At 36.9% G+C, this 10,882-nt stretch overlaps 1 non-coding gene across 1 annotated transcript; it reads right to left on the bottom strand.

Annotated features, from left to right (window-relative positions):
• Positions 1-9,246: 9,246 nt before the first annotated feature.
• Positions 9,247-9,350, bottom strand: LOC127741721 (small nucleolar RNA R71). Its single transcript, XR_008002926.1, has one exon. It is a non-coding gene; the product is annotated as a small nucleolar RNA R71 (small nucleolar RNA).
• Between the last annotated feature and the right edge of the window lie 1,532 nt (positions 9,351-10,882).

Below are 10,882 nucleotides of genomic sequence, written 5' to 3'. Positions count from 1 at the left end.
AATTGCAAACGTGTGCCTTATTATTGGTTATTATAAATATTTTTCAAAAAAAAAAAAGAAAAAAATTTCAGATTTTTATTTTAAAATTTATCTTATCTTATCTTTGTTTTAAATTTCAAAAATCAAATCTTTTTTGTTTCAAAAACCATATCTTTTCAAAATCTTATCTTATCTTTTTTCAAAATCTTATCTTATTTTTTTCGAAAAATCATATCTTTTTCAAAATATTTTCTTTTTGTTATTCTTTGTTTTTATTTTTTCCTACTGCTCTGAACTCTCACCCCTTTGGCTATGAGTCTGGTTACAATTATGTTGCAGGTAGAGGAGATTACAATGAGAACAGGTATCAAGGTTGGGACAATCGAAGATGAGAGGAGCCGCAAGGATTTGATCAACCCTCATGGCCAACTACCTCCAATGGACTATCAACAACCGTTCTGTGATGCATATCAAGGCAATGGCTATGGTGAGCACTCTTTTGATTATCAACAACCACTACCATATGCCTATGAACCCCCTCCTCAACATGACTTTAGACCACCATACTCACAAGCCCCTTTCCGCCATTCACCTCCATATGACCCCAACCCACATCCACCATACCAACCACCCTATGAATCGTATGAACCATATATAGAGCCACCTCAATTCCACCCCAACTACTCCCAAGAACCACCACCTCAATATACCATCTTTATATCCATCAATCCAAGAGCACTATGATCCTACTTATGATAGCCGAGCGCAACAAGAATCAAGGGATCGTCTCAAGGAAACAGTGGAAAAATTTTATGCAACCCTTCGCCAACTGGATCAAGCGATAAATTGATTACCTTCCCGACGTTCGGACATTCAAGGAATCCCCATGGCTTCATGTGGAGAATCTATTGAAGAACGTGGCATGAAGAAGAAGTTAGAAACTCTGGTGGACAGTGAGCAACACGATTTTGTATTAGAACAATTGGAAGAAGCTACACCTGCCATTGAAGAAGAAGAAGTGGTTGAAGCCTTAGGAGATGCTGACCCTCCATGGGAAAGTCAAGTTATAGAGCCTCTTTTAAAAATGTTTAAAACTGATGTTGAGGAGGGTGTACAACCTCCAAGGCATCTCATGATTGAAGACTTTGAAAGGGATGATCAAGAGATGGATTCGATCATTGATGAATTCTTATCTACATTTGAACCCTCTCCCATTGGATTTGACATGGAGATGAAAGAAGAAGAAGCACAACCTCCCATGCTCTTGGTGAATAATGAAGAAGAGATCGAATTGGAAGAAATCTACCAAGAGAAAGAGGTTGATATGGAAGAAGATTGCAAAGAGGTGGAAGTTGTCAAAGAAGAGCACAAGGGAGTAGAGCTTACAAGATCATTAGAAACACCTCTCCCAAAGCCATTACCGTCCAATACAACATTCAAGTGGGTAAAATTCATATCCTTATCCTTTACTTTCCTACTTGAATATGGGCTACTGGAGACGGATGGTCAACTTAGAGCTCTTTGTGGCATTAAGAGTAAGAGAAAGATGGTTAGAGGTTGGAGTTGTTAAGAAAGGTTCAGCATGGTTGTTTGCTCAAAGTTTAAATGCAAAGATTGGTGTCAAGCTCAATTGTATGGGTCTCGGAAGCTGTTTGGTCACTACAGTGAGAATTCAGATTACTTATCACCCGGTTGGAAAAATGCAGATCAAGACAAAGACGGGTGTAAAAGCAAAAGTTTGGGATCCTGGAGTCTGTTCTGACATCCAACACACTGGAAGCCTGAGAACCTATTTGAAACTGCTCAAGGGCTTTACGTGCCTTGTTTGGGACCCCGGAGGCTGTTGGAATTCCAAACACTGGTGGAGATTTTTGGATGAATACAAGCACAAGCCACCATAACAGGAAGCTCATCAAATGTCCAACTTAAGGACTTTAACTAAAAGTGCTAGGTGGGAGACAAGCCACCATGGTATGATCATTCCTTTTTCAGTTTTAATTCTAGTCTGTATTGTTTATTTTTGAGTTTTGATTGGACCTAGAATCATGCATAACATTCATATTAGCATCTGCATACTGCATTCTGCATTTTGCAGAAAAAGGGGGTGAACGACGCGCACACGTCTACGACGTGCATGCGCCGTTTGTGTCGCAAAACTAAACAGAGAGTTATGCGAGAGATGCGCGAGAGTGGTGCGTGGCACACAAGCCACACCACGCGTACGCGTGCCACACGCGTACGCGTCCCCTGCAAAAAGTCCAACCCACGCATAAGCGTCACCGATGCGTCCGCGTGAGTGTGTCAATCGGTGTAATTGGGGTTTCACACAGAAAGTTCTGCGGGAGTCCGGATGGCCTCGTGTGTTTTGCACGATCCCTAATCGCGCGTGCGCGTGATAGATGCTCTCGCGTCCCTCCCCTATACGCTCACCCACGCGTCTGCGTGTGTGACGCGTTAGCGCCGTGCACCTTGCACGTAGCGCGCCGCCTAATCAGTTTTCTTTTCTTCTCTTTTCAAATCCTATTTCTTTCTTCTATTCCTCCCTCTTCTCTTCTTCATTCTTCTTCTACCTTTTTCACTTTTCTCCCCTCCCTTCTCATCCCTATTCTCTTTCACTTTCCTCTACTTAATTTATTTGCATACTTTCATTCATCTTTTAATTACTGTATTTAATTATTTTTTCTTAAATTTTCTTTTTAGTATAATTATTTAGGGTCTCTTCTTCTTTCTTCTTCATGAATTTTTATGTTGGTGTTGGAACTTTATTTAGGTCTTCCACTATTGCCTGTTGATTATTATGGAATTGTTTGACAATTATATATGACTTTTTATAGGGTTGCTTGCATGATCAATTTAATACTTTCAATAACTTATTTACCATGCATGCTAAGTGTTTGTGAAAAAGCCCGTATGGCATCACGCACTACTTTTCTATTATCCTACTTTCATGCCTGTTTTTCACAAAACTCTTTTTATATTTTATTAATTATTTATAATTGTCCATACAAACATATTGTTAGTTTGAAAGGTTTGGTAATCTAACTTGGTCATTGAATGCTTGATCTATGCTACTCATGTCTTTGCCCGCATGCCAATAAATACCTTGCATTTAACTGTCATCACATGCACTTGCTATATTTCCATTGATGACTTTTCACATGTAGTCATGACCATGTGTTAACGTCATTCTTCTTTACTGTGCATTGATTACCACCTTTCCCGTTCTCTTCCTTGCTCTAACCCTTAGCTTTAAAAGTTACTTTCTTTTTCCCTTTTCAGGATGGCCACCAAGAAGGGTAGAGAGAAAGCTACTCCCAAACCACCGGCAAGGAAAGGAACAAAAAGAGCACCAGCTGAGGAACCACAACCCCCGCCCACCTGCACATCTTTGCATGCACTGAGGATAGTGTAATCTTTACGTGTGGGGAGGTCGATACCGTTCTCCGTGGGTTAGTACCTTCCTGTTTCAACACCAATGTTTAAATTCTCTTTGTTAAATTAGTTGTTGCATTTGCATGTTTGTTTGATTTTGTGCATATTTTACCACTTGGTTGAAGTAATATTTTCTTTTTCAAGAAAACTTTCTATAGCATTTCACTAATTTGAATTAAACTTTTCGAAAAAACTTGTTTGAAGAAATTTTATTTTGGAACATGGTTTAGAGCTCGAACACACAAAACCAGTGAGATTTTGAGCCTATTTGAATTGGTTGCATTTTATCAACCAATATTTTATTTTTGGTGTGTGTTTTTCTCTCTAAAATTGTGATCTTTGTCTTGGTTAAATCTATATTTTCATTATTTGATGTATGCATGCACTTATATGATTGAGGCCTTGTTTCAATGAGCTTACATACCCATATGGCCTTACCTTTTATTATCTTTTGCAAACCAATGTTGAGCCTATTTTACCCATTTGTTCTTTACTTTAGCTCATCACTAACTCTAAGTAAAAAATAATAATATCCTTAATTTGAATCTTTGGTTAGCTTAGTGAAGGTGCTCATGAATTAAGTGTGGGGAAAGTGGGTTTGGAAATGTTTGGTTTGAGAATTGAGTATGTTAGACTTTATGTGAAAATGTGAAAAATGTTAAGAACATGTTTATGCATTCAATACCTTAATCACATGCATTGAAAAAGAAAAGAAAAAAATATTTATTAAGAAAAGAAAAATAGAAAAAAAAAAGAGAAAAAGAAAAGAAAAAAAAGCAAATAAATAAAAAGGGGACAAAATGCCCCAAGTTAAGTAATAATATCAATGCATATGAGTTATACTTAAATTTGGGATGCATGAATGTGTGGTAAATATAGTTAATGGGCAGTTAGATCTTGCATTATAATTATATGGATTGTCCTAAGTTAGGTGGGAAGAGTTTAGGTTAATTAAGGATTCAGATTTCAGTCCACTTGACCAAATACAATCCTACCCTGACCTTGACCCCATTACAACCCTTAAAAGACCTCTTGATATGTGTATCTGTGCATTAAATTTTTGTTGATTGTTAGATGAAGATCAAGTCTTAGAAAGCAAGGTTAGTAGAAAATTGAGAGAATCGAACCTTAAACACCTGAGTGATTAGAGTGTATACACTTCCAGTGAGGGTTCGATACTCGATTCCTTGTTCCCTGCCTTCATGAGCTATTTTCTTCTTGCAAGTTATTTTTACTTTATTTTGTGATTTGAATTAGTGAAATCCAGTTCATATTTGTTCTTGAAAGATTTATTTACTTTTTCACCAAGTAGGTAGAATCATTTTAGCATGTAGTTGCATTCACATTCATAGGTTGCATTTGCATCAGTCTTGCTTTTCGCTACTCATTTATTTTATCTTCTTAAGCTAAGCATGAGGATGTGATAATGTTTAAGTGTGGGGAGGTTGATAAACCATTATTTTATGATTCATATTGTGTTTACTTGAGTGGTTTTTATCAAGTCTTTACCCACTTATTCATATAATTAGCATGTATTTACAATTCCTTCCCAAATTGTTCTATGATTGAAAACTTGCTTCCTAAAGATCTTTTTATTGTGTATTTTTATTCTGCTTTATACCATTCGATACCGTGATCTGTGTGTTAAGTGTTTTAGGCTTCATAGGGTAGGAATGGCTTAAAGAATGGAGAGGAAGCTTGCAAAAAGGGAAGGAGTACAAAATATAAAGGAGACAACCAGCGGACAGTGACGCGCACGCATGGCTGACGCATGCATGCAACTTGGACAAAATCACAGTGACACGTACGCGTGCTTAACGCGTACGCGTGGATTGAAGTTCGCGTAAACGACGTGAGCGCCTGCCTGACGTGCACGCGAGAAAGGAAAATCGCTGAATGACGCGTACGCGTGACCGACACGTACGTGATGAGCGGATAATTTATACGCTTTTTGGCATTATTTTTAAATAGTTTTTAGTAGGATCCAGCTACTTTTAGGGATGTTTTCATTAGTTTTTATGCTAAATTCATATTTTTGGACTTTACTATGAGTTTGTGTGTTTTTCTTTGATTTCAGGTAATTTCTGGCTGAAATTGAGGGACCTGAGCAAAACTCTGATAAGAAGGCTGACAAAGGACTGCTGATGCTGTTGGATTCTGACCTCCCTGCACTCGAAATGGATTTTCTGGAGCTACTAAACTTCAAATGGCACGCTCTCAACGGCGTTGAAAAGTAGACATCCAGAGGTTTCCAGCAATATATAATAGTCCATACTTTATTCGTGATTAGATGACGTAAACTGGCGCTCAACGCCAGTTTCATGCTGCATTTTGGAGTCAAACGCTAGAAACACGTCACAAACCAGAGTTGAACGCCAAAAGCACGTTACAACTTGGCGTTCAACTCCAAGATAAGCCTCAGCTCGTGTAAAGATCAAGCTCAGCCCAAACATACACCAAGTGGGCCCCGGAAGTGGATTTCTGCATGAATTACTTACTTCTGTAAACCCTAGTAGCTAGTTTAGTATAAATAGAAGTTTTTACCTTTGTATTTGACATCTTTTGGATTCAGTTTTATTTTATTATTCATCTTAGGAGACTATTGATCACGTTTTGGGGGCTGGCCATTCGTCCATGCCTGAACCTTTATCGCTTATGTATTTTCAACAGTGGAGTATCTACACACCATAGATTAAGGATGTGGAGCTCTGCTGTACCTCAAGTTTCAATGCAATTACGACTATATTCTATTCAATTCCGCTTGTTCTTATTATAAGATATTCGTTGCACTTCAACATGATGAATATGATGATCCGTGACACTCATCATCATTCTCACCTATGAACGCGTGACTAACAACCACTTCTGTTCTACCTTAGATCGGGCGCATATCTCTTGGATTCCTTAATCAGAATCTACGTGGTATAAGCTAGAATTGATGGTGGCATTCATGGGAATCCGGAAATTCTAACCTTGTCTGTGGTATTCCGAGTAGGATTCCGGGATTGAATAACTGTGACGAGCTTCAAACTCGCGATTGTTGGGCGTGATGACAAACGCAAAAGAATCAAGGGATTCTATTCCAACATGATCGAGAACCGACAGATGATTAGCCATATCGTGACAGAGCATTCGGACCTTTTTCACTGAGAGGATGGGATATAGCCATTGACAACATGATGCCCTACATACAGCTTGCCATGGAAATGAATAAGAAGGATTGAAGGAAGGCAGTAGAAAAACAGAGATCCGACAGGGACAAGCATCTCCAGACACTTATTTGAAATTCCCACCATTGAATTACATGAGTAACTCTATCTTTATTTTCTGCTTATTTATTATTATTATTCGAAAACTCCATAACATTTACTATCTGCCTAACTGAGATTTCCAAGATGACTATAGCTTGCTTCATACTAACAATCTCCGTGGGATCGACCCTTACTCACGTAAGGTATTACTTGGACGACCTAGTGCACTTGCTGGTTAGTTGTGCGGAGTTGTGACTAAGTGTGATTCACGTTCGAGAGCGCTACCAAGTTTTTGGCGCCATTGTTGATGATCACAATTTCGTGCACCAAGTTTTTGGCGCCGTTGCCGGGGATTGTCCGAGTATGGACAATTGACGGTTCATCTTGTTGCTCAGATTAGGTAATTTTCTTTTTTATTTTCTTTTCAAAAAGTTTTAAAAAATATTTTTCAAAATTTCTCACCTGTTTTCAAAAATTTTCAGAGTTTTCAAGAATGAATCCTAGAGTTTCATACAACATGTTTTAGCTTGGCTGGCTATTAAGCCATGGCTAATTCACAGGATTTTGATTTAGGACTATGAATTCATTACTTCCTTTTTCCAAAATATGTTTTCGAAAAATTTATTAAGAAAATCCAAAAAAATCATAAAATCATAAAAACCAAAAATATTTTGTGTTTCTTGTTTGAGTCTTGAGTCAATTTATGAGTTTGGTGTCAATTGCATGCTTTACAAATTTTTTCTTGCATTTTTCGAAAATTCATGCATTCATAGTGTTCTTCATGATCTTCAAGTTGTTCTTGGTAAGTCTTCTTGTTTGATCTTGATGTTTTCTTGTTTTGTGTCTTTTATTGTTTTTCATGTGCATTCTTGCATTCATATTGTCCAAGCATCAAAGATTTCTAAGTTTGGTGTCTTGTATGTTTTCTTTGCATAAAAAATTTTTCAAAAATATGTTCTTGATGTTCATCATGATCTTCAAAGTGTTCTTGGTGTTCATCTTGACATTCATAGTGTTCTTGCATGCATAATGTGTTTTGATTCATAATTTTCATGTTGTGAGTCAATTTTTATGTTTTTCTCACTCATCATCAAAAATTCATAAATAAAAAAAAATATCTTTTCCTTTTTTTTCTCTCAAAATTTCGAAAATTTGGGTTGACTTAGTCAAAAATTTTTAAAATTAGTTGTTTCTTGTAAGTCAAGTTAAATTTTCAAATTTTAAAAATCTTATCTTTTCAAAACTTTTTCAAAAATTAAATCTTTTTCATTTTTCTTATTTATTTTCGAAAATTCTTTAAAATATTTTTCAAAAATATTTTTCTTAATTTTATCTTTATTTTTGAAAATTATGCTAACAATTAATGTGATTGGTTCAAAAATTTGAAGTTGTTACTTTCTTGTTAAAAAAGGCTCAATCTTTAAATTCTAGAATCTTATCTTTTAGTTTCTTGTTAGTTAAGTAATTAATTTTAATTTTAAAAATTAAATATATCTTATCTTCTTATCATATCTTTTTATCATATCTTTTTATTATACCTTTTTCAAAAATTTTATCTTTTTCAAAAAAAAATTAATTTCAAAAATATCTTCTTATCTTCTTATCTTTCCAAAATTGAATTTCAAATCTTTTTCAACTAACCAACTAACTTTTTGTTTGTTTCTTATCTTTTTCAAAACAACTTAACCACTTCTCCCTCTCTAATTTTCGAAAATATCTCCCGCTTTTTCAAAATTTTTCTTAATTTAATTAATTATTTTGAATTTTAATTTTAATTTTATTTCTTATCTTAATTTTCGAAAATCATTAAGTCCTTTTCAAAATTTAATTTCGAAAATTTCTCCCTCTCTCATCTTATTCTATTTATTTATTTATTTACTAACACTTCTCTTCACCTCAATTCACTGCCTCTACCTTTACCCTTTATTCAGACTATTCATTCTTCTTCACCCTTATTCCCTTTCTTCTTCTACTAATAATAAGGAACCTCTTTACTGTGACATAGAGGATTCCTCTTCTCTTCTTTTCTTGTTCTCTTCTTTTTCATATGAACAGGAACAAGGAAAAAGGCATTCTTGTTGAAGCTGATCCAGAACCTGAAAGGACTCTGAAGAGGAAACTAAGAGAAGCTAAATTACAACAATCCAGAGACAACCTTGCTGAAATTTTCGAACAAGAAAAGGAGATGGCAGCCGAACCCAACAACAATAATGCAAGGAGGATGCTTGGTGATTACACTACACCTACTTCCAAGTTTGATGGAAGAAGCATCTCAATTCCTGCCATTGGAGCCAACAATTTTGAGCTGAAACCTCAATTAGTTGCTCTAATGCAACAGAACTGCAAGTTTTATGGACTTCCATCAGAAGATCCTTACCAATTCTTAACTGAGTTCTTGCAGATCTGTGAGACTGTTAAGACTAATGGAGTAGATCCTGAAGTCTACAGGCTCATGCTTTTTCCTTTTGCTGTAAGAGACAGAGCTAGAACATTGTTAGACTCTCAAACTAAAGATAGCCTGGACTCCTGGGATAAGCTGGTCACGGCCTTCTTGGCTAAGTTCTTTCCTCCTCAAAAGCTGAGCAAGCTTAGAGTGGATGTTCAAACCTTCAAACAAAAAGATGGTGAATCCCTCTATGAAGCTTGGGAAAGATATAAACAGATGACCAAAAGATGTCCTTCTGACATGTTTTCAGAATGGACCATGATAGATATATTCTATTATGGTCTATCTGAGTTCTCTAAGATGTAATTGGACCATTCTGCAGGTGGATCCATTCACCTAAAGAAAACGCCTGCAGAAGCTCAAGAACTTATTGACATGGTTGCAAATAACCAGTTCATGTACACTTTTGAGAGGAATTCCGTGAATAATGGGACGCCTCAAAGGAAGGGAGTTCTTGAAATTGATGCTCTGAATGCCATATTGGCTTAGAACAAAATGTTGACTCATCAAGTCAACATGATTTCTCAAATTCTGAATGGATGGCAAAATGCATCCAACAGCACTAAAGAGGCATCTTCTGAAGAAGAAGCTTATGATCCTGAAAACCCTGCAATGGCAGAGGTAAATTATATGGATGAACCTTATGGAAACACCTATAATTCATCATAGAGAAATCATCCAAATTTCTCATGGAAAGATCAACAAAAGCCTCAACAAGGCTTTAATAATGGTGGAAGAAATAGGCTCAGCAATATCAAGCCTTATCCATCATCTTCTAGGCAACAGACAGAGAATTATGAACAGAATACCTCTAACTTAGCAAATTTAGTCTCTGATCTGTCTAAGGCCACTTTAAGTTTCATGAATGAAACAAGGTCCTCCATCAGAAATCTGGAGGCACAAGTGGGCCAGCTGAGTAAGAAAATCACTGAAACCCCTCCCAGTACTCTCGCAAGCAATACTGAAGAAAATCCAAAGAGAGAGTGCAAGGCCATTGATATACTCAACATGGCCGAATGCAAGAAGGAGGGAGAGGACGTGAATCCTAATGAGGAAGATCTCATGGGACGTCTCTCAAGCAGGAAGGAGTTCCCCATTGAGGATCCAAAGGAATCTGAGTCTCATATAGAGACCACAGAGATTCCATTAAATCTCCTTCTGCCATTCATGAGCTCTGAAGATTATTCTTCCTCTGAAGAGGATGAAGATGTAACTGGAGAGCAATTTTCTCAATATCTAGGAGCCATCATGAAGCTGAATGCCAAGTTATTTGGTAATGAGATTTGGGAAGGTGAACCTCCCTTGCTCATTAGTGAACTTGACACATGGGTTCAGCAAACTTTACCTCAAAAGAAACAAGATCCTGGGAAATTCTTAATACCCTGTACCATAGGCACCATGACCTTTGAGAAAGCTCTGTGTGACCTAGGGTCAGGCATAAATCTTATGTCACTCTCTGTAATGGAGAAACTGGGGATCATTGAGGTACAGCCTGCCTTATTCTCATTACAATTGGCAGACAAGTCAGTAAGACAAGCTTATGGATTAGTAGAGGACGTGTTAGTAAAGGTTAAAGGCCTTTACATCCTTGCTGACTTCATAATCTTAGATACTAGGAAGGAAAAGGATGAATGCATCATCCTTGGAAGACCTTTCCTAGCCACAGCAGAAGCTGTGATTGATGTTAATAGAGGAGAATTAGTCCTTCAATTGAATGGGGACTACCTTGTGTTGAAGGCACACGGCCATCCCTCTGTAACAAGGGAGAGTAAGC

The sequence above is a fragment of the Arachis duranensis genome, chromosome 9, assembly GCF_000817695.3.
Source record: "Arachis duranensis cultivar V14167 chromosome 9, aradu.V14167.gnm2.J7QH, whole genome shotgun sequence".
Taxonomy (NCBI): Eukaryota; Viridiplantae; Streptophyta; class Magnoliopsida; order Fabales; family Fabaceae; genus Arachis; species Arachis duranensis.
This window is presented reverse-complemented; position numbering and strand designations above follow the sequence as displayed.